This window comes from Cryptomeria japonica, chromosome 5 (assembly GCF_030272615.1).
Source record: "Cryptomeria japonica chromosome 5, Sugi_1.0, whole genome shotgun sequence".
Lineage (NCBI taxonomy): Eukaryota > Viridiplantae > Streptophyta > Pinopsida > Cupressales > Cupressaceae > Cryptomeria > Cryptomeria japonica.
The window spans coordinates 931111268-931134462 of NC_081409.1; the positions used below are offsets into that span (position 1 = coordinate 931111268).

Consider the following 23195-nt stretch of genomic DNA (forward strand, 5'->3'; position numbering starts at 1 on the left):
AACATAAATGTCATTTTTTTTAAATGGTGTTTTCTATTAAAAAAAAAAAAAAAACAAGTTATTAAAAGTTATGTAAAAAATTCACAATTTAATTCCACATTTTTAAAAACTAATAATTTAGATTCTACAAACAAAATCTCACATATCACTAGTGCATCATCTTCAAATTATTAATGGTTTAGCTGTTACGAGTCAAAAATAAATATTTAGTTAAAAATGTTGATTTCAAAATCCTTTTTTGACCCAAAAAAAAATGGGACTCGTAGGATTACCCATATTTTATATGTAATACTCTAACCTTGAGGTTTTTTATGCTTAATTAACTATTTTTCATTGCAATTTTTTAACCCTTCGATACGCACTGATCTAGGAATATATTGATTCAATCAAACAACTAAAAGAATGAATCATTACATTGTTAATTGTAGTTGTCCCAACTTTCAGGTAGTTCATGATTTCAAAACAAATTGTGAATAGGTTTCATGAAATTCATATCTAACATACTGTTTGAATCACATATCTTGCCCTCAGCTTGTGCTCATTACAAGGATGCAAAAATTAGCTAAGATAGCTAGTTCCTCTCATATTATTAGTGACAATGTTTGGATTTGAATCAATAATTTTGATTTAGATGTTATTATTTTCAATTATCCATTTTATTTACATAAATATATAGGAACACCCTCTCACGTCTAAGTTGAGCTCGAAGCATATGATAGAAGACCCATCTCATGGAGTTGGGAGTTGATCTTTAACCCTCCATGGTCTATGGATGAGCAGGTTTCACTTTCACAATGACAACCGTGGCCTCAAACGTGGTATTTTGTTCTAGGAAGTGGAACAATGGTTATGAGACCCAAAAAAAAATGGTATTGTTGTCAAGAAGACAAAGATTTGAGGTCAACTAAAAATTATAAGTGGGAGAATTTGTTTTGTTACACCATTTGCAACTGTACATTTTGTTGTGTTGAAATTGGAATCTTGTAAACTTGTGCCAACAAAATGATGTCATTGCCAATGAACAATTGTGAAGCGCAGAAAATCATAACTAGTGTGTTTGCAACTGTTGGTTTTGATTGATGCATTATAATATTATCAAAATAAATTTCATCTTTTCTTTTTTATTTTGAGAAGTGGCGACTATAAGTTACTTAGATTCATTATTATCAATAAAACTGTGCGAATCAACCCGCACAAGGAAATGTGCAACTCATATAAGAAATCAATGTACTCGATGAAAAACAATAGATAGAAGTGGTTATTTTGGACAAAATGACGAAGAGCAGATAGGTAACTCAGGCAGAGGCAGCACCTTTATTGTTTTACTAAGATATCTGATCAGTTGCTCAAAAGGAGAAGAATATGACACAAGAAGGAACAAATGAAAACAAACATAGATCTTGGCAACAATTCTTTTTATATCTGCTTTTTTGGGGAAGATCTTTACACAATTGCTAATGATCATCATTTAGATAGATCTAGTTCTTCTGAACCAACAGAAATTTTAGCTTCTGATTTTTTAGTTTCTGAACCGTAAAATGTTCAATTTTCCAACACTAAGGGTCCTTTTGTCAACTATAGATACATATGGAAAACTACTATATGATAACAAACCATTAGCCCTTACTAAATTTTGTCCTAATAAGAGATGGGATGCTAAAGGGTGTGAAAAACATTGTTGCAGTTTCTGTTTGAAAGGCAACTGTCCACATGCTTGTCAAATGTGTGAAACTGATGAATCTATTCAACTTCTTTTTTTACTGTAAATTTGCACAGAACATTAGGTCTATATTTTTGGGTAATAAAAATGGGTATTATCCAATGGGTGTAACATTCGGGTCTATTTGTTTGGTTTTGTTAATTATTTTCACAAAGAACTTAATAAATAATATGCTACAACTTAACCTTTCAACTGAAACTTTAATGCACTATTAGGGGTTACAGGCAAAAGAATGTTCATTATTGGCTCTTGTAGTGAGTTCACATTGCTTCTGTTGTTATACAGTTTACTTTAACAATGACGATCCCCAAGGGAAAGTTCTACAGTCTACTTGAAAATTGCAGAGTTATGTTACACAAATATGATTTGGTGCATTCGAAAATGGTGGCCTAACATTCAGAGAAATGTGAAAGGCCAAATGAAGAAAATGAAAATGACGAGTATTCTAAAAATGACCAGCATCTAGACAATGATAACTGTTCTATTTTTATTGGTGATCTTCATGGGACTCTCTACACTAGCATTCAAGATATCGCTAGCTGCAACTAATGTAATTGAGGTTTCAAAGAAGGGTTGTGTTAATATTTGTAATATTGGCTAGCATAATTTTTCGCTACCATTTATTGATACTTAATTTTAGTGTAAATTGCGATGATATCTGTGATTGTAGCTTAATAGTGGTTCTGATATTGCCCCGAGTGCTATTTTTTTGCCTTAGATTGTTTGTTCTAACCTTTTGGCTCCATTTTATATTAACTGGTATCAAAAGACTGTCTCATGACCATAATGGCTTATATTGTGTATCCTGTTTTTGTTGACTAATATGAGATATATCATATAAATAAATAAATGAAAAATGACAAGGTTATAGGAACTCAGCTTTGTGTGACTTGAGACTTTCTTTTGTGGGTCGTGCTCAATAATCACATTTTATATTTTGTGATCAAATCTATGAATGTCACACTGATAAAGCTATTGAATGGGTCATGTTCTTCTCAAGTCTAATACCATGTTGCAAAAATGATCTCCACAACTACAAATTCAATCTCTCATATATGGATTCAACTGCTCTTGATCTCCTAAAACTTGCTCCCTCTGGGTTTCAACACTTGATGGTATCTACAGATGTCATTGGAGTTTACTATGCAAGAAGTCTTGCCTTGGTTAAACCCCTTGGATTGATTGAACAGTGTGAACAAGATTGAAGACATGCCAAGCAACCATACCATATGCCTATTCGTCCTTACCATGCATGTCCTCAATGTATAACACATGTATGATCTGATGCAATCCTTTCTTGTTGGATTTCGATGATGGATAAAACAAATTAGGGTTTGTCGTTTTATGCAACACCCTATGGATTGAATGATTTTGCATGCAAATTGCAACAAAGTAGTAGCAAGGGGATTTCCCTGGGCCCAGGATTAAGTTTAAATTTAAAGGTCCAGGATGAAATCTGCCGGGCCAGAGAATGGGTGTCTGCAGATCAACATGTGATAAATTATATTTATGCTATTCCTTCATGTACTGAGCAATGTAATGAATGAAAACATATTGTATTCCCTGATGTAATGTGCAATCTGGTGAATTTAAATATATACAGTTCTTGCAAGTCAACTGGTTTGTCTTTAAAAAAACCTCTATATAGTTGATCCCCACACTCATGATTATAAAAAGACTACCACTATCTTCAATTCTGCCATAGATCCCTTAACCTTATGCAAACTATTTTACATCAATGTAATTTATGGTATAGAACAAAGATATACACAAATAACAAATGTGGGAGATATTTTTCTAATAACAGTTGAGCTTTTGTAAAGATTTAAACCAGCTCTAAATTAACATATAAAAAGAATGTGACAGAAATTATAAACTAAATTGCAAAATAAAGTTTTCCAATCCTCAAGTATATTTACCTTATCATGGTTTCTATTCCCAAAACTTAAATCAAATACTACAAAACAGTGTAATGTAACAACATCTCAATCATTTTCAAACTTCTACTGCATTCCAAGCATATCTTTTACACAACTTATTCAAAATTGTCATACTCTGTTTCAAAACCAAGACAAAGCAACAATTTTCAACAGCATTGTCAAACAGTAACCACCATCCCAATAATCGGCATCCAATAGCGAAACAGACAAAATTAGATACATGTATGATAACTACCACCAATGTAATCATAAATCTAAGTGTGTATGGGCTTGTCAAATGTTGCCAAGGAAGCTTCTTTGATAGCTTCACTGAATGTCCGAATCATGTTATAGCAATGTCTTCACTAGATGCTCTGTATTGCAAAGCAATTACAGCTCCATGAGTCAACTCCCCAACATTTGAGCTCATGATATGGTTACCTAATATTTTGTCAGTTTCTTTCTCTGCAATTAATTTCATCATTCCATCAGCATCATGAATAGTTCTGGCCCTTCAATTTGCCATAAGGGAAATTTCCCAACTGCATAAAAAATACTGAGTGCCTTCAACTACTCTTTTGTCTTCCTGACCAATGCTATCTCTAGGTGTGTGTAAACAATTCCAGCTATGGTATGGTGTCATAGTTCAAATGTCCAGATTTTCCTGCAATTAGCTCCACACGAGATATATTATCATTTATCTTCTTCAGCCTTGTGTGCAAGCAAGGGATGAGGAATCACATCAACAATAGCATAAATTCCAAGAACATTTGTCCTAAAATAGCCATCAAGTTCCACTCATCACATTTTATCAAGCTTCACCCCAAGCTCTTCCAGTCCAGACCTTTTGTATAAGGTAATTTACCAGAAAAAATATGAACTAAATCTGCCTTATGAGTTGCCTGCTCACCTCCTGAAGCTGGCTCTACTGTTAGCTTTACACCTGGTCCTAATGCATCAACACCAGTCACCTTAATTTTCACCATAAGTTTCATTTTCTGTTTCTCTAATGTCTTCTTTGAAAGCTTTTCAAATTTCCCCATCCATAGACAACTAAATCAAAAGAAAATTCTACAACAGTAGCTTCAGAGCCCAAACTTTCACTTACTGAACCCATTTCCAAGCCAATGTATCTATCCTCTTGTACAGAAAACCACAAGTTTCTTTGGGACCTCCTTGAGTCACGGTGCTCCTATGGATGCAATAATTTTTTTTCATCAATACTAATTCCAGGAAGGCAATTCACTTCTGAACCAATTGCTATATACTTCCCTTTCACTCTACTATTTTCACTATCTACAAAAGATCCATGGACACCTCACTTCCAAACATAATATTTCCAGCACCTTTAATATAAGAGACTTTAACTTGATAGTTTCCGGATTTGACCATGTAAGCAATTTTTCCATCAACATTTCCAAACATACTCCATGATACATCATCAGGATGCGTTAGCTAGAGAAGAGAAATATACAAGGTCCTTCAATTCCTTTTGTCAGATCAGTTACAGCTTTCCTTTTCTGCCCCATCATTGCAGGGACGTCAATTTCCAACTATCCCACTATCAACCATGGCCAAAAATGAATACTTGGCTTCGTGAAACATATGCGAGGATTGAAGCCCTGCAACAAGATATCAAATACCTTTTAGTAGAATTGATCAAATTCAGATGGACACAATTCTAACTTCAAAGAAAAAGTTGTTAACCTTGACTTTCTTTTCTTTATTTTGTTGGAGGGTTTTATGTCAAACCCAGATAATTTTTGCAAACCAATATAGGAGCATAAGTCTAAGATGATACCTCTTCAGTTGAGAGCCAAGGAATGAGGAGTATCCACTCCACCAAAGTGGCTCGGGGCATAATCCCGGCCTTATGACTTATTTATAGTACCTCCAGGGTTTTGAACCTTAGTGGATGACATAATCACAGATTATATCTCCCTCCCCAACTGTGCTCAGTGAATTGAGCTACAAATATTTGGTCTTAACCTTGAGTTGACTGTTAATTTGCACATAACGAATACCGTCATAAATTAAAAGGGAAAAATTTCGTTGTATATTTCTAGATGCAATTGCACAAGAAAATTGGAATCAATTAGAGTCCTGAAGATGATGAATTAGTGTAAAAGTGCCCAGATCTCCAAGTATAATACAAGCTGTTAAATCTCAACTAGTTGCTTCCTATGCGCCTTGGAGAAATTCAATGCATGGGATAGGAATTGATTAACATATAAGAAAATCTAGTTTATTCACTAATGATTATCAGTTTGATTTTCAGATTATGGGCAAGGAAAAATTGAAACAATTCAGCACTATCCTAGCCCTCCATGACATTAAACTCAGAGAACCCCCATGTCTATCAGTGCTAGGATAGATAACCTTCCTTTTGAAGAACTATGGTTCTAATAATGAGATGTACTTTACACTTGTGTTAAATATTTACATGAGGATGATAATAAGAGTGAAATTAATTTTGTAAATAGCCTTCTAAAACACTAGATGAGCTGGGATAAAGCAAAACAAGGAAAAGCAGTGCAGGGGAATAGTGTAGGATAATTCATCACTAGGCAGTAAAAGGGGAAACTGGTAAAACCTTCACAGATGGAGACAAACAATATGAACTTACATATAAGGTTTGAATCATAAATCTTAATGATAGAACCCCATTCTGAATAGGTAGATACTAGAAACCCATTCCTATATTCAGATAAGTCACAACTTTTGGTAGTAACACACATGATGCTGAAATAAAAAACTAAAAAAATGGAACAAGATCAACGAAAAGATGGAACAGATAAATCCAAAGATAGGAGCAGTGAACCTGAAGTTGAAGACACCAAACAAAAAATTAAAAAAAGGTTATGGATGACAACTTAATAGCATTGGACAAAGAAGCAATTCCAAATCTTCAATGTAACCACCAAAAGAAGGAAAAGGGATCTCAAATAATAGGGACAAAGAATGGAGATTAATACATGTACACCCATGCCATGACAAGCTACAAAAAAAAAAGATTTCACATCTCACAGATTATTGCTGATGATGTCAACAAAGTGGCCTTTCTACCAAAATATTGATGGTGAAAGCTGGCGAGGAAGGCGGCATCCGTAAGCTAACAGGGGAGGAAGGGGTGAAAAGGAAGGGCAGCAACCCAGAATGAGGCAGTATGGATCTTGTGATAAGAATTGCAAAAGGCAATTTGGCTAGATTGGTGGCGGATAGTCAAGAGCTGGGTCGTCTATTAGGAGGGGAAGCTCTAGTATATGAGGCACAAAGGATGGTTAAAAAAATCCAAGATGAAGAAGTGCAAAAATTTCCTTTTTAATGTGAATGTGGAGATTGATGATGTGATTCTGAAGCTGGTGATCCTAGACACTCTCTTGAATCAATCCGTTGAATGGCTCAAGAAGAATGCAGTCATTGTTAAGTTTGTGGGTATTTGGCTGTCCATGGAAAAAATCAAATCGTGGATTGCTCAGAAATGGAGTTTGCATCCACTACCTGAGATCAATTTTATGGCATTGGGATTTATTCAGATTATCCTTATTAAAAGAAAGATTGAGATAGAATCTTGAAGTGGGGCCCTTGGTTCATGAGCAACACAAGCCTTTATATCTGTGCCTAATCACCTAGTTTTGATCCCTCGAAGGAGCCTATCAAAGACATTCCTGTCTGGATTTGCATGCACAAACCCCCTCATGAGCTCTGGTCAAATGAGGTTTTCAGGTTAACAGTGATTCATTGGACTGCTATATCCAAAGTTTGTTGATCACAGAACAAAAGCAAATGGCCTCCTATCCTCAGATTCGTGTTGGTATTGATTTAAGCAACCCCATCAAGTAGGCAATCAACTTAAAATCAATCCTTGGGAATTAGATACAAGAGTTAGATTACACATGCCATCAAATCAGGTGTTTCAAATGTTAGAAAATCCACCATGTGGCTAAAAAATGTTGCCAAGAGAAAATAAGAATAAGGAGCCAAACTCTCTAGTATCTAAGATACGAGAGATCAAATTGAGGCGGCATCAATTCCTATAGATGGAGCAAACAAAGAGTTCTTATTGGATCCGACTTCTCCTTTGGGGCTAGCAAAGGGAGGATCATCCTCTCCAATTATCAGTGACTCCTCAAAGATAATCCCTCAACAGGTGGATGTGACTAACAGTCAATCCAACCGCTCTTAGGGGAAAGAGGAACAAGTTAATTAGGATGATCTGAAGGGTGGAAAGGTAGTGTTAAATGTAGATAAGAGTGATGAAGAACCAAGGAAAGATCGAATAGAAGACAAAATCATTGGATGAGAATGAAATATGGTCACAAGGAGAGAAAAAAGAAATAATATTAAAACATCCCTTTTATTTGGTCGATTCATTGGGTCTGGAATTAGGAAATGGAGACAATCAGAGGTTAATAAAGCTAAGAAGAAAGCACTTGAAGGATTGGAAAAAGAAACGTAGATATCCCTAAGGAATATGTCAAAAGTGGAGACAAGCACCTCCAATGTCCAAAAGATCATGAAGGCAATAAGTTAAAATATTATGAGGCTCGAATCCCTTGAAAAGCAATCTTTGTTGAAATAGCTGCTGGAAGTAGAAGCTCCAAAGGTTAGAATAAGGTGGTAGGAGATAGCTTAAAAGGCTTATTGAAGAGATTTTGATCAACAAGGGTAGGCGTTATAGTGGATATTGTTGGATTTGCAAGGGGTCTATTCAATGTCCCTTATTAGGACTTAACTTAATTTGCCCTAGAATTCTTCATATGAGGCCTGGATTAATGCCTTGATTTAGAGCCTGCAATCAGGTTAATTTTCAATAGATATATAAACATATATTTTATCACTGTTTCAAAGAGAATTTTAATCATTATCATAATAGATGAGCAAATATATGTAATTCCACACTGTTATTAAAGGAATCCTAAACACCACTATACTTAATATGATATACGATTAGAATTGTCTTAAGATCTTCCCCAATAACCTACCTGCATCATGAAGTACCCTGGGGGATCATACAAGGTGCCTTGAGCCTGTCCATCAAGCCCAGGAGCATGGATTGACACTTGTCACTCAGCCTCCCGGTCCCTCTTGGGTCACCACTACTCAAATGGACCTTATGCTACTTGCCTTTCTTGTACGTAACCTATCCCCCCTCCATAATGAGACGGTTTAATGATGGTAGGTCTTAAATGAATCTTATCGTCATTATACATGCCCACTATATTATGTGTATATTAAAGGCAATGGGAATATCTGTATTTATCAAATGATGACATTAACAAATTAACAAATCTATTATGCAATGCACTATTCTTTGTGCCAAAATATACTTTTGATGTCGTTCACTTGTTGTTTACTGACTGCTTCTTTCATATATTCAAAAAATTGTGAAGTCTTATAAATAAGACAATTTTCTGAATATATGAATGTCTGGCCCCTTATAATTCTTACCTTATAAAACTATTTTTTTCCCTTTTCTATATCTTCATTTCTGCTCCACACATCTGCTTGTGTATGTATGTTATGTCATCCTTCATTCTCCACAAAATCTTATATCTTTTTATATCATTATACCTACATGAAGTGAGGCACCTCTTAGACGAAAGACAACCTTTTAAGAAGACATGACTCTTGGTTATGCCAACCACTGCCCTTTGAGACATAATTAATTTGTCTTTAATAAAATCGCTGCCTTCTATTAATCATTGCATATCATAAATTCCTTGGGAATCACCGCCTTGTAATGATATATTCATTGTTGCTTAATTAATCAATCACTGCTCCTTTATCTTGGCAATTAAGTCTTTTATTTATATATGCCTTGGATCATATGCCAATGTGGGGTTGGCTAATATGTGTGGTCAGCCCAAAAACAAATAATAAGGTTTGTTGATTTGCATATAACAACAGGAGTCGGCCTAAGATATATTTTCTTGGGCAATTGACATAATAAAGTGGTCAGCCAGCGGACAACACGGATTAAAATGTGATAAATATTCTTCACATAGTCAGCCAGCTGTTAATCATTAGTAATTTCCTTATTTCGTTTGCAATGGAATGACCTAATTTCTAGGCGGGGCATTACAGTCTGGCCATCTTGTAGGATGATTCTAAGCTTAGGAGGTCTTTGGTGGCGGAGTCCCAACAAAGCATCACCATTAAATTCAAGCACCTTCAAACAAGTTTTCCCTATGTAATTATAAATGTGTGCGGCCCTAATCTAGAACCTAGTCAATTGGATGTGTGGCAAAATATTATTGCTACTCAAAGATCATTTTGTAGAGATAATTGCTTGATAGGAGGAGATCTCAATGCTATTCTTGGTGCTGATGAAAAGTCTTGTGGTAGTTGTGTCAAGGTAAGTGGTTGAAACTCTTTCCGGGACTTCTATGGTCAATGTGCCTTGGCTGATGTTAAACCAGAGGATGGTTGGTTTACCCGGAGCAATTGACGAAGTGCAGAGGAATTTATCTTGATCAGATTGGATAGGTTCTTTGTTTCCTCGGATTAGCTGCTGCAATAGATTGCCCTTGATGCCAGAGTCATCCATTTTAATGGTGCGGATCGTTGGCCTATTGAGATCACTATCAATGGAGTTAAGCATCCAAGGAGGAGCTCGTTTAAAATGGAATTCTTATGGTTTGAGATTCCAAGATTTTGCAAGGCTTTTAAGAATTGATGGGGGGTCGATGTAAGGGGCTGCTACCGATTATCCAAAAACAAAAGTTGGATAGGGTGGAAAGAAGTGCCAAGGAGTGGAATAAGGCTAGATTGGGATATATTTTTGAAAAATACTCCAATTGGAGTCGTGCCTTCAAGTGGTTGAATCTTTGATTGTGAGGTCCGGAGTATATGATCACATGCGTGCCACAACCAATGGCTAAGGGATGTTCATAATAGTATCCTTCGATTGGAAGAGATTTTCTAGTAACAAAAGTCTAGGATTAATTGCTATTTTTTCATCTTGCTTAGATTAGATGGTAGGCAAACATAATTTCGGAGAGTATTTGGACTTCTTTTAAAATCTTTTGGCACCGATATCCCCTAAGGATTTAGATGCTAAGGAGGATCTTCTCCGCAACATCCCTTCTTTGATTATTGAGAAACAAAACCAAGGCTTGCTAAGTCCTTTCACTTGGGATGGGATTCGTGCAACTACCTTCTCTTTGGACGTTCAAAAGGCTCCCAATCCAAATGGCTTCCAAGTAGGGTTTTTTAAGAAGTTTAGGATTTGGTTTATGAAGATGTTTGGCTGGCTGCTAAGGAATGTCACTCCCAGAGATCCATGTTCAAATGTTGAAACTCTACATTTATTGCTCTTATTACTAAGAACAATTCTCCAAAAATACTTTGATGAATTCCACTCAATCTCCTTGTGCAATTTTATTTACAAAATTGTGACCAAGGTCATGGCCATTCAATTCAATCATTGACTGAAGGATATCATCTTCAAGGACCAGAGATTTTTTAAAGGGGAGATAGATTCCAGATGTGATTGTCATTGCTCACGAGACAGTTCACTCTAGGTGTACTAGGAAAAAGGAGTGGGTGCTTCTTAAATTGGATACAAAAAAGGCTTCTGATAAGGTGGAATGGGATTTCCTAATCCAATCGAATAATGTGAAATTTTGGTTCTAGTCAAAAGTAGTGCAATTGGGTGTTTGGTTGTATCTCTCTCTGTAGCTTTCTACTCTATATCGATCAATGAATCTTCAATGGCTTTTTTTCAAGCGAAGTGCGGTCTCCATCAAGGGGACCCTTGTCTAGCTTCTTCTTTATTGTGGTGGAGCTTTTGGGCTGAGCTTTGAAGGGGCTAGTTTAATTTAAATATTTAAAAGGTTTTTAGGTCTCAACTAGAGAGCATAATGTCTCCCACCTTCAATTTGTGGATGACAAACTCTTGATGGAGGGCATTTGGTAAGTAGGCAAGGGTTATAAGTCCATTCTAGATAAGTATGAATGAGTCATTGGTCAAGGAATAAATGCTTTTAAGTCCAAATTATATACTTTTTAAAAGATCAATATTTGAAGGAACTTGAGATTCAAAGAATTCTTGGCTTTTAGGTGGAGAGATTGTCAAGTAAATATTTGGCTATGTTGTTGATGGAAGAGAGAATGAAGGATTTGGTTTGGAAAGAGGTGGTGATAAAATTCAAAACAAATTGGCTGGTTGGAAAAGGGAGGTGCCTCTCGTTTGTTGGGCATTTCACTTTGACTAAATGTTTGCTATCTATTGTTCTGATTTACTTTATGTTTCCTTTTCAAATGTATAGTAAGGTGACCAAATCTATTGAGTCAATTCATAGGAGCTTCCTCTGGCGTGACACTAACCCCACTTGCAGATACAATCTCATCATGTGGGTGTTCATTTTCTGCCCAAGGAAAGGTGGTAAGAATATTAGACTTTGCAAAACGATGAATGGAGCATTGGGTGTGAAAATGGTTTGGTGGGTGAATTGGAAAAGTATAATTTGTGGAGCTGAATTCTCCAAGCCAAACTTATCTCGATGGTGGTGGACATTCTTTCCATGGAGGTGTCTCCACCTCATGATTCCATTATCAAGATTTTTCTTTGATACAACTTTGGGATGATGATTATGAATGATGTCAAATGATGCTTGGAGAATGGAGATAAGATCCATTTTCTTGAAGAATTATAAATTCAAGCCTAATCTCCCATTTCTAAGACATTGCTGGTGATCCGATGAGGAATTATTGGGAGCCAACTAGTACGGAATTTGAAGTTCCCTAACCTAGAAGTGAGATTCACTGCACCAAATTAAGTACTAACTTGGACAACTAGCCGATCCCTTCCGCTAGGAGGGTTAATTCCTTGATATGGGATCGAGGTGGTAGCGGAGCTGTATCTGTTAACTTATCATTTTCTTCTTCTTTGCAATAAGGACTGCAAGGACTTTCCAAACTCTAAAATCTAGGTTGCAAAAGGTATGGATAAGGCGAACACCATTTAGGTTGCAGTTTATCAAAAAGCTCTTACTTAAGTGAGACCGACGTTCAATTGTTTCCCCATTATTCGCAACTTTGTAGTTGGTTCTTAAATGGATGGAATTTGCAATGGGCAACCCCATGAATATTTAAAACTGTCTTGGGATGGCATTTAAGGGTTGAGAATCCTAGCCTACACTTGACTTGAGTATCCCGAAAAAAGATGACTAGAACGATGCAACCAAATGCAATCAATCCAATGGCAATTGGTGGTGGTTATGTCTTCAAGAATGAGGCAGGCCAGCCCATCAGTATACATACCTATGACTTTGGCATTGATTCTAGCATGGCTGAGCCTAGAGTCAATTTTGTAGGGTTTAAAGAGTGCAAGAGATAACGGTTGAAATCATCTGTTGGATAAGGGTACTCCAAATTGGTCAATGAAGTTCCAGCAAAATTAATTGTAGGAATTGGATTTTAAATACTACTCTCTTTGAAGTAAAGGAGGTGGCTCTATCTTTCAAAAGGATGGAATTTCAACATGTTTCAAAATCAAGTAATGTGGTTGCTGATAGGGTGTCCAATAGAGGTGCAGGCCTCAAGAACAAGGCAGGAGTTGGAAGGATTGGTTGAGTTCATGATTTCCCAACTAAAAGTCCTAGACCTTAAACAGTATTTGATTTCATCAGCCATATTTTGAGGGTGGTAGTAGCTGGTTGGTGGTATTTCAAATTTTCCTATGTTTTTTAGGGTACGAATGGACTGATGTTTTTGCAGTTTTATGTAATTTTTTGCTCAGTGACTATTCTCGCCTCAAGGTGTGCCATGTTGTACAAGTCCTAGCTCCTTTTTCAACCAAGTGAACTATCATAAATATCAAACCCAATAAAACTTCAAACCCTACCTAAATTAAAGTGTTTTTTGTGTATATAATTAAACCTTAAAATCATTTTAAGGTTTCTTAATACCTTAAATCATTTATAAACAAAGTTCCAAACATTTTCATTGAGAATGTGAATGGTTTCAACATATCACCCCAAAAATGAATGGAAACAATAAAAAAGTGGAGTCGTCTATCAGTAAACTTCAAAGATCCCAAAAAGTTTCAAAACATTAATATAAAAGTATTGAAAAAAAAAATATACATGACGATTTGACTAATGTGCAAATTTCCATCAAAGATGCACATTGAATGCATTTATGCCTATTTTACCTCGAGCTTTCAGGACAGGGGGATAGGGGGGCGGGAAAATAGGTTTCTGAACGCTTTTTTATTTTCCCAAAACAAGGGGACGACAGGGGACGGCTATATATATATATATAATTTATATAACATTGTAACACAATAAACATTCATCATAGCAACATAATAACATTTATAAATTCGAATCTAGATTCTAATTCTAAAATCATTGAATCGAACACTTCATAGTCTTCTTTTCCCTTGCTCAAACCAAAATCAAAATGAAAATGAAAAAACCCTTTCGCCTTTCACACTTCACGTCTTCACCAGTTATGTATTTCTTCCCTTTATGAGCGCTACCATGAAAGCTCCGCCAATGTTTTTTTATTTTCTTTAAAACTAAGTATGACTTTAATCGATATCATATGATGTCGATATAATATTATATTGATATCAATAATATGGTATCGATAGCTAAGTAAAAATATAAAAAAATTTAATCACTCAGTTTCTTTTGATATTAATAATTATTAAAAATTAAAAAAATTAATCACTTTCTATCAGTGATTTTCATTATAATACATTTAATTGCTTTCATTAATAATTTTTTATAAAAAAATAATGAAAAATAATGTTTATAAAAAAAGAAAAATTGTTTTTTTAATTCTGCCTCCCATCGGAAACGGCCATCCGTCCCCGAGAAAGTCAAGGGACGGCTTGGGCGTCCCCTACCGTCCCGAGGACAGTCAACGGTCCCCGAAAAAAAGGTTGACCATTTCCGAGTTTCCGGGACAATTTCCGAAAACTTTCAGGGATTGGGGACGGCTTGGAAACATTTTCAATCATCCCCAAGTCTCTGAAACGGTTTCCGTTCCTGGAACGTGCCTTTAGGTCGGAAATGCGTTTCTAGGTAACACCGATTTACGCTTATCGATTTTCTTTATTTCCCCAAATGTAAAACAACCAAATTAAATTAGTAGTCTAAAAGAAGAATAGGATTGAAGAACAAAATCATCTAATTATTAAAAATACCCATTGAAATTCCATTGAAATCTTCTGCATAGAAATAAAATGATATGAATTAACAGGAAGGAGGAAGAATAGTAGGATTTCATTCAGGTTTTGAAGCATCAAATGAAAACATAAAAAGTGATTACATTCTATTTCACACTTGGAATCCCTAGGATGTAAAGCCAAAATGATTAAAAATATCAAATACAGTCAAACAAGATTAATGAAGGCATGTTGTCAAAAGCGGAAACATCTACACTATTTGCATCATTAAAATGCTAAGATACCAGTTCTTGGCAAAATGGGCTGGGTCCGGGTCTTGGTTCTCCTCGGGTTCTCCCTGGGTTCCTCCCGGGTCCTGCCCAGGTGGCTGGGTTCTCTGTGGCAAGACCCACAAAGAACCCAGCCACTTGAGCAGGACCCGAGAGGAACCAAGGGAGAACCTGGGCAGACCCAGGAGAACCAAGGCCTGTGGGTTCCCAAAAACGGGGCCCACGAGTCATAAAAACACAAAAAACAATTAAAAAACACCTTTTTTAATATTTTTTTAACATCTAAACCCTAATTTCGCCCCTTATGATGCATGAAATGCATCAAAAACATATATATAATATATGTATATATATATATATATAATTAAAACATATATATATATATGTACAGACGTACCCGTACCCAAGGAAAAAAAATTTGTCGAATCCGTACCCGAATCGGTAACTTAGTTAAAATGCTAGGTTGCTCATTCTCTTGATATGACATCACACATAAAAATGCTTTAAAAAGAGATTCTTTTAACTCTAAAACATTAAAGTTGATGACTATCTCAAAGAAGTACTAGCTTTTGTGAAAGATTATATGCTATTGTGATTGTGACAACCTCGGCTTCTATATTAAAGTTGATGAAACAGTGTGAAGGTATTGAGACTTTGTCAAGATTAGCTTGTAATTGTTGAGTTTAGTGTTGGTGGTATTAATAATGCTTTACTCTTTGTGCAAGAATATAGCCTACACCAAAGATGTAAAAATCTTAATCGGCGATAAATCTTTTGGTCGAAATTTTTTTAAAAATCGGGAATCGGCAAAAAAATCAGCAATAAATTGGCAAATTTATCGAACATTCGAAAATATATAATTTCTTAAAATATTCTTTAAAAAACACTTGACATGCCGTGAGTAACCTGTTATCGGTAATTCGTTTTATATAAATTTAATTTTTTTAGAAAATATAAATAATATATTAAAATAATATGAAAATAAACAATATTAAATTTGTTTAATTTAATTTAAATATTTTAATTTAAATTTGTCAAATTTTATATATTAATAAATAAAAATAACATTCTAAAATATTTAATTTTTGATATATTAAATATTAAACCTGACAACTTTTAATCTTAATCTAAGTGTCGATAGTGATCATAGTAATGTTAATATAAATTCACGACCTTGAATTTAAAATAATGTTAATATTGAAATATTATTTTGAATTTATGAAAAGGCCCCGTTGATAGCGTTAACATAAGTGATTTTCTTTATAACATTTATATTAATGTTTATATTTGAGCTACAACTTTTGCCGATGCGTCTCCAAACCCTACTCGTGGTAAAGCATCGCGTGGTCTGCAACTTTCAGCCGCAACATGGAACTGGTTATCCGCAGATGGAGAAGACTTTTGCAAATCATAAAACATAGTCGCTTTTTAGGATTATCAAGTGAAAAAAAAACGTGGTTTTAAAACCCCGATTTTTTGACATTTTGATCGCGATTTTTTGGATTAAACAGATCCCGATTTTTTTTTTAAATCGACCACGATTTATTCGACGATTAAATCGTTTGGCTGAATAGCTCGCAATAAATCGCGATTCAACCGATTTTTTCATCTTTGGCCTACACAACGCATTCTATTCTTGTGTAACAATTCTTTTAATCTTAGTGTTTGGATCGTGGGTTGTAAAGGTTATTTGATATGTTAATCTAGTTAAAGCTAGCCTACTAATGATTAAACAGTTTTAATTGAAAATGAAAACTTTGTGGGGTTGCTAGTTGTAAATTAATCTTGTGACTAACTGTATTTGTTTGGGAGTTCTTGGAAAGGGATTGTCCAATGTTTCCTTCGAAGTTAACAATTCTCTAGCAAGGGTTTGTTTGATCAAAACCTACAAGGAATTTGATCACATACTAGATTTAAATGACCCTTTACACTCTCAACAAGTCATTGATCATGCCCTAACTGATAAGGAAAAAGTGAAATAGTGATATAAATTAGCATTTCCACCTTGGGTTTCATCTACATTTACACTGATTACTAGGCATTACAATTAACAAGTGCATCTAATCCTCCACTCAAAACCAGGATCTTTGACATAAATAGATAGGCACAGAACTTTCTCAAATTCACTTTCTCGGATTCAAACATGCAACAGTCCAAACCTTGCCAACATTCCATCAGGATCAACTTCTTCTCCAGTAGACCTCAAGCTCTTATCAAGTTTGGTAGTGAAAAAAATTCGCTGTACTGGTATACCAAAACCCCATATCTGAACCCATACCAGAACTAGCAACTAAGTAAAAAGGATGCAGTTCATATTACAGCCACAGTTCTTCACCAAATAGGCTTTTTAACCTATAACGTATAATCAAATCTCAAAGACAATTCAAGCCATTCACTCCATATGGACTTCAAAGAAAGTTGCATGAGAAAAACAGAAATGTGCCATAGCCTGCCAGCATGATCAAAATTAAAATTGGCCTCATAACAGACAGTTGTGAAATAGCAACAATATTAATGACACAAATTTCATTTTAAGTGAGAAAGAATCAACTGGATATGTTACCTTATAGATTGTTCTCTGTAGGCACTTCAAGCTTTCACGATGTGACTTCCCTTAGGATTCTTGTCAAAATATAGACAATGGTGGCATGCAGCTAAATGTATTATTTGCTGCATATGACCTGATAGAAAAATTAAATCTACAGTATGCTAATTATATCAGATTTCTCCAGGTAAGATTTAACTAAATGGCATCTATCTGCATACCAAAAGATGCATGCATCCTACAGATCATTTCAGAGCAGTGTACAGACGCATACCTACCAAAGATGAAAGATACAATCAAGTCACTGCACAGAAGATATAAATAGGAACTACATATTCAACAATTATACCACTACAGTCAAATCATACTTCAAATATAAGATAATGCCAGATATGAAAAACTACACTTTTAACACCTCAAATGCATTTCGAGCACTATTCAAGTACAGCAATTAAATGAGTACGACTTCTGAAAAACTACCAACATTTTTTTTAATATCTTGAATCATTTGAAACAAAGTTTCAAACATTTTCTTTGAGAATGTGAATGGTCCCATAACCTATCATTCCAAACTTGAGTGGAAGAATTAAAAAGTGGAGTTGTCCGTCAGTACACTTCAAAGATTCCAATTTTAGAACACTAAGATATAACTATTGAAAAAAAAAATATTTGGGGGATCTGACTAATGTGTAAATTTTCATCAAAAAAACACACATTGAATGCATTTAAGCTTTATCAAGCTTCTACATTTCCCTCAATTTAACACAGCCAAACTAAATTAGCACTCTAAAAGAAAAATAGGATCAAAGAACAAAATCATCTAATTATAAAAAAGATCACATTGAAATTCCCTTGGTGTCTTTTGCATAGAAATGAAATAATATGAATTAAAAGGGAGGAGGAAGAATAGTAGGATTTCATTGAAGTTTTGTATCCTCAAATAAAAACAAAAAACAAGGTTCTACATTTCCCTCAATTTAACAAAAACTAACTAAATTAGCGCTCTAGAAGAAAAATTAAAAAATAGGATCAAAGAACAAAATCATCTAATTATAAAAAAAATTGCATTGAAATTCCCTTGGTGTCTTCTGCATAGAAATGAAATGATATGAATTAAAAGGAAGGAGAAAGAATAGGGGGATTTCATTAAATTCTTGTATCCTCAAGTAAAAACACAAAAAGATGTTACAGACTATTGTTGGTGTGTTTTTTTATGCACACGCAACTTAGAATAAAACACCCTGGGACATCCTATTCTCTCTTGATCAAAATCTTCTATGTGCTAAACAGATGGACTGTGTGATCACAAAGACGACTCTAAGGTTCCAAATTCATGTGGATAGTCTCAATCGGTTCGTTGTAATATGTTGGTAATCTCAAGAGGGACTTGCACAATTGCTCGAGGAGCGATTCAATCAAAGGATTCTATTGATTGTCAACACTTGTAACTTTCTCTTTTTGAAATAATTTTGCAATAAGTTCTCTTTTGATCCTACTTCTACAAAGACTTGAAAAGAGGAAAAAGGGTGAAGATTTAGGGGTATAATTCTAATCCTAAGCTAATCCTATTAACTCTAGAGACAAAAATTGCAAAAGTGGAATTAAAACCAATTCTTGCTTCGCCAAATTCGACAACTACACAAAAACGGTGCTATCTTCTAAGGAATTTAAAAGATTTTCATATCACTGATATTCACCAACATTTTAAACAATGAATATAGCAATAGAAGTTAAGTTTTCATTTATTGGTTCAGACTAACTTTGCACAATAATTGAAAATCATCTGATTATCAAAAGTATGAACACATCCATTCCACATTAAGCAATTCTATCAAATCCTTCATTCACTCTATCAACTTGAAAATGAAATCTATTCTATTGAGAGCCAAGAAACCATGCTAAATTGCAAAAGTAGACAAAAATTCACCAACAATTAAACAATGAATAATGTCTCAACACTAAAGAAGTATCACTATAACAATTTCTCAAAAATCTCTCCCTTTACAAATGAGAGGAGGGTTTATATAGACACCCCATTACAAAACAACGACCCAAATTGATCCAAGATCAACAACCAAGATTAAAACATTAAAGCCCCATGCCTTATCCTTTCCTTTGGCAGAAAATTCAATGAACATGATCATTAGGGAGCCCAACTCTTCCATTGGGACACTTGGCATTATGTCAACCTTGTTTTCCATCAGATCCATCTTATCAGCTTTCGATTACCATCCTCAATGTTGCTTCCGGATTGAATTTGCAGCAGTGAAGAAGTTGTTCAAGCACGTCCTTGTCTCAAACTATTTCCTGCTCAAGTACATCGGAGACTATGATGAAGACCTTGTCTTATATTGTTTTGATTGTTTCTTTTATTTTGGCATCATCAATCTTCATCTTTTCCAAGGAATACTTTGCCGCCTTCTTTTCTTGAAGTCTTTGAGGTCTGCATGGATAAGGTTGGTATTGCCAACCCTTTTCTTTTCCATCACGATCTTGGACTCCAGCTTTGGTCCTTTGTTATTGAATCTCATCTACACATTTCTTGAAATCCTTCCTTGAGTTGACATCCACCACCTGGAGAACAATAAGGGGGTTTGAGATTCTACACATTTCTTGAAATCCTTCCTTGAGTTTAAGGAATTTTGAAGGATAACTCTGATTTTTCTCATAAGTTGAAATTCTTAAAATCAGACCGAAAAAGTCTGAAAATTTAAAATCAGAGTTGGTAAAACCTTGGAAATTATGGAGCCAAGTCTGATTATGAACTTAGGAATGAAAATCAGATTTTTTTTTAAAAATGAAAATTAAAATCAGACTTGGAAAAATTCTGGAAATTATGAAATTAAGTCTGATTTATGAAATTTCTGCCTTCAAGATTGAAAAAGCAACATCGTTTTTTATCTGAGTTTGAAGAATTTGAGGTGGAAATTCTATGTGCAAGTCTGAGAATCAGAAATTCAGACTAAAGAAGGAATTTTGAAGGACTATAATCCTAAAAAATCTGCCTTGAAAATGTTTCTAGACCTGAAAATTTTGAAGAAATTCTTCAACTTGGCCTGATTTCTTCCTTAAATCACCTTGCACCTGCAATTTCACTTTAAAAATCCACCCCTCAACTTGAAAGAAATTCTTGGAAGAGCTCAAATTTCTAAGTATGAGAGGCAACCTGTAAATAATGAATTGCCAATGCCTATGTTGATAGGGAATTCGACCCTTGCCTTGCCTTGTTTTTTTGTTTTAATGAGTTTTATTTGCAATGAATCAAGTCATGCTTTGGGCTTGAAATCGAACCTTCCCTTTTGTTTTTTTTTGTTTTAATTAATGGCAATTTCTTGCTTTAATCTCTTTGCCTTAATTCACTTTCAAACTCTTTCCCTTAAGCGATTTTACTTGTGCTTTAATTGTTTTTCTTCCAAAACTTGGGCGCATTCTTGTTTTAATTCCTTTTTCTTCTCCTTCAAGACTTTGTCAAAGTTTTTCAAACTCTTCTCTCTCACTTGAGTGACTTTTCTTCTTGTGTTTGGCTTTTGCTTTATTCACCTTGTCATCAACACTTTGGCGAATTCCTTCATGCTTTTCACTTTTTGTTTTAATTCTCTTTAATTCCATACTAGTTTTAATCCACCCCATTGTTTCTCTTCTACATTTGGGCGAATTTTGTCCTGGCTTTTCAAACCTTTGTTTTTCTTGTAATTTATCCACCTAGGGCGGACTTCATGTGGCTTAGGGAACTTTCTCACTCACCATGGGGGGCAGACATTGCTAGCACTTGACAAAAATTTCCTTCACCTTGGGGGGACTTCATAGTAGGGAAGGGAAGTTTGTGCTATCCTTGGGTGGACTTCAGCATGGAGCAAAGAAATTTGCTATGTCTTGAGAGCGGACTTGGTGTTGGCTTGGAAATTTTGCCACCATTCCTAGGCGGACTTCATCATGGTTGAGGATTCTTCCTCTCCATACCATGGGCGGACTTGGTGCTGCCTTGGAAATTTCTTCATTGCTGAGTGAACTTTGACATTTAAACAAGAAATTTTCACCATTCTTGAGCAAACTTCATGCTTAGTTAGGAATTTCTTGACTCCGGCTAACTCATTACTTGAGCAAGGAGACTTCTTCTTTTCCCATAGCAAACTTCATCATGAAACAAGAAATTCCTCCATGGACAGGCATTCTTCATGATTTGAACAAGGAATTTCTTAATTTGAGTTCTAGACTTAGTCAAATTATGGTGATCTTCAATTAGCCTTTTAGAAAACATCTTCTGGATTTGAAAGCAACTTCATAACTGGTTGTTCTGGATGAACCTTCTTGACTTCACTCTTTTCCTGACTCTGAAACCATCCGTGATCTTGGAAAAAGCAAAAAGCAACTTTCTACTTTTTAGAAAAAAAACAGACCGAAAAAGCAAGTTCCCAGATTGGCCCCAAAATGCCAAAAACAAAACTTTCTAAATTTGGAAAAAAACAAACAAGCAAAATTTCCTAAAATTAGGAAGTTAGCAGAATTGGTCTCGGGAAATCGCGATTTTACTCCTTCGACCTATCTGAGCACATTTGTAGCACGAAAACACCCTTTCGACCAATACTTCTCCTTATCAATTTGATGGCTCCTCCAAATTTTGAAAAACTCAGAGGCAAGAGAATGGAGACAAAACCTTAAGACTCCAAAACACTACCCTAAAAAGCAAAAACAAGGGGGTCCCCATTCGCAATGGGGCGATGTGCGAAAATGTCACAACAACTACTTAACACCTGGAATGCCTAGGATGTAAAGCCAAAAAGATTAGAAATATCAAACACAGTCAAACAAGATTAATGGAGCCATGCTGTAAAAACAAGAAACATCTTCACTTTTTGCGTCATAAAAATGATGCGGTTTATATTACAGCCACTGATATTCATCAAATAGGCTTCTTCATTTCTAGCATATGATCAAATCTCAAAAGCAATTGAATCAAATCACTCCATATGGACTTCATAGAAAGTTGCATGGGAAAAACAGAAATGTATCATAACCTGCCAATACAATCAAAATTAAAATTGGCCTCATGATAGACAGTTGTGGAAAAATGTAAAATTAGTGACAAATTTCATTCAAAATGAGAAAGAATCAACTGGATATGGTACCGTATAGATTGTTCTCTGTAGGCACTTCAAGCTTTCATGATGTGACTTCCCTTGGCATTCTTGTCAAAATACAGAAAATGATGGCATGCAACTAAATTTATTATTTGCTGCATATGACCTGATAGAAAAATTAAATCTGCAGTATGCTAATTGAATCAGATTTCTCCAGATAAGATTTAACTAATTGACATCTATCTTCATACCAAAAGATGCATACCTACCAAAGATGAAAGATACAATAAGTCACTGCACAGAAGATATAAAAGGAACTACAAATTCAACAAGCATACCACTACAGCCAAATCATACTTCAAATATAAGATAATGCTGGACATGAAAAGCTACACTTTTAACACACCTCAAATGCACTACGAGCACTATTCAAGTACAGCAATTATATGTAGAAGAGCAAGGCAGAAGAAAACTGCTCCAATGGCCACTGCAGATATGGTCATCAAAGTGATGGTGATTGA

The 23195-nt window shown here is 35.1% G+C and overlaps 1 pseudogene; it reads right to left on the minus strand.

The window, feature by feature from the left end:
* Window positions 1-3709: 3709 nt before the first annotated feature.
* Window positions 3710-23195, minus strand: LOC131035744 (dihydrolipoyl dehydrogenase 2, mitochondrial-like; annotated as a pseudogene).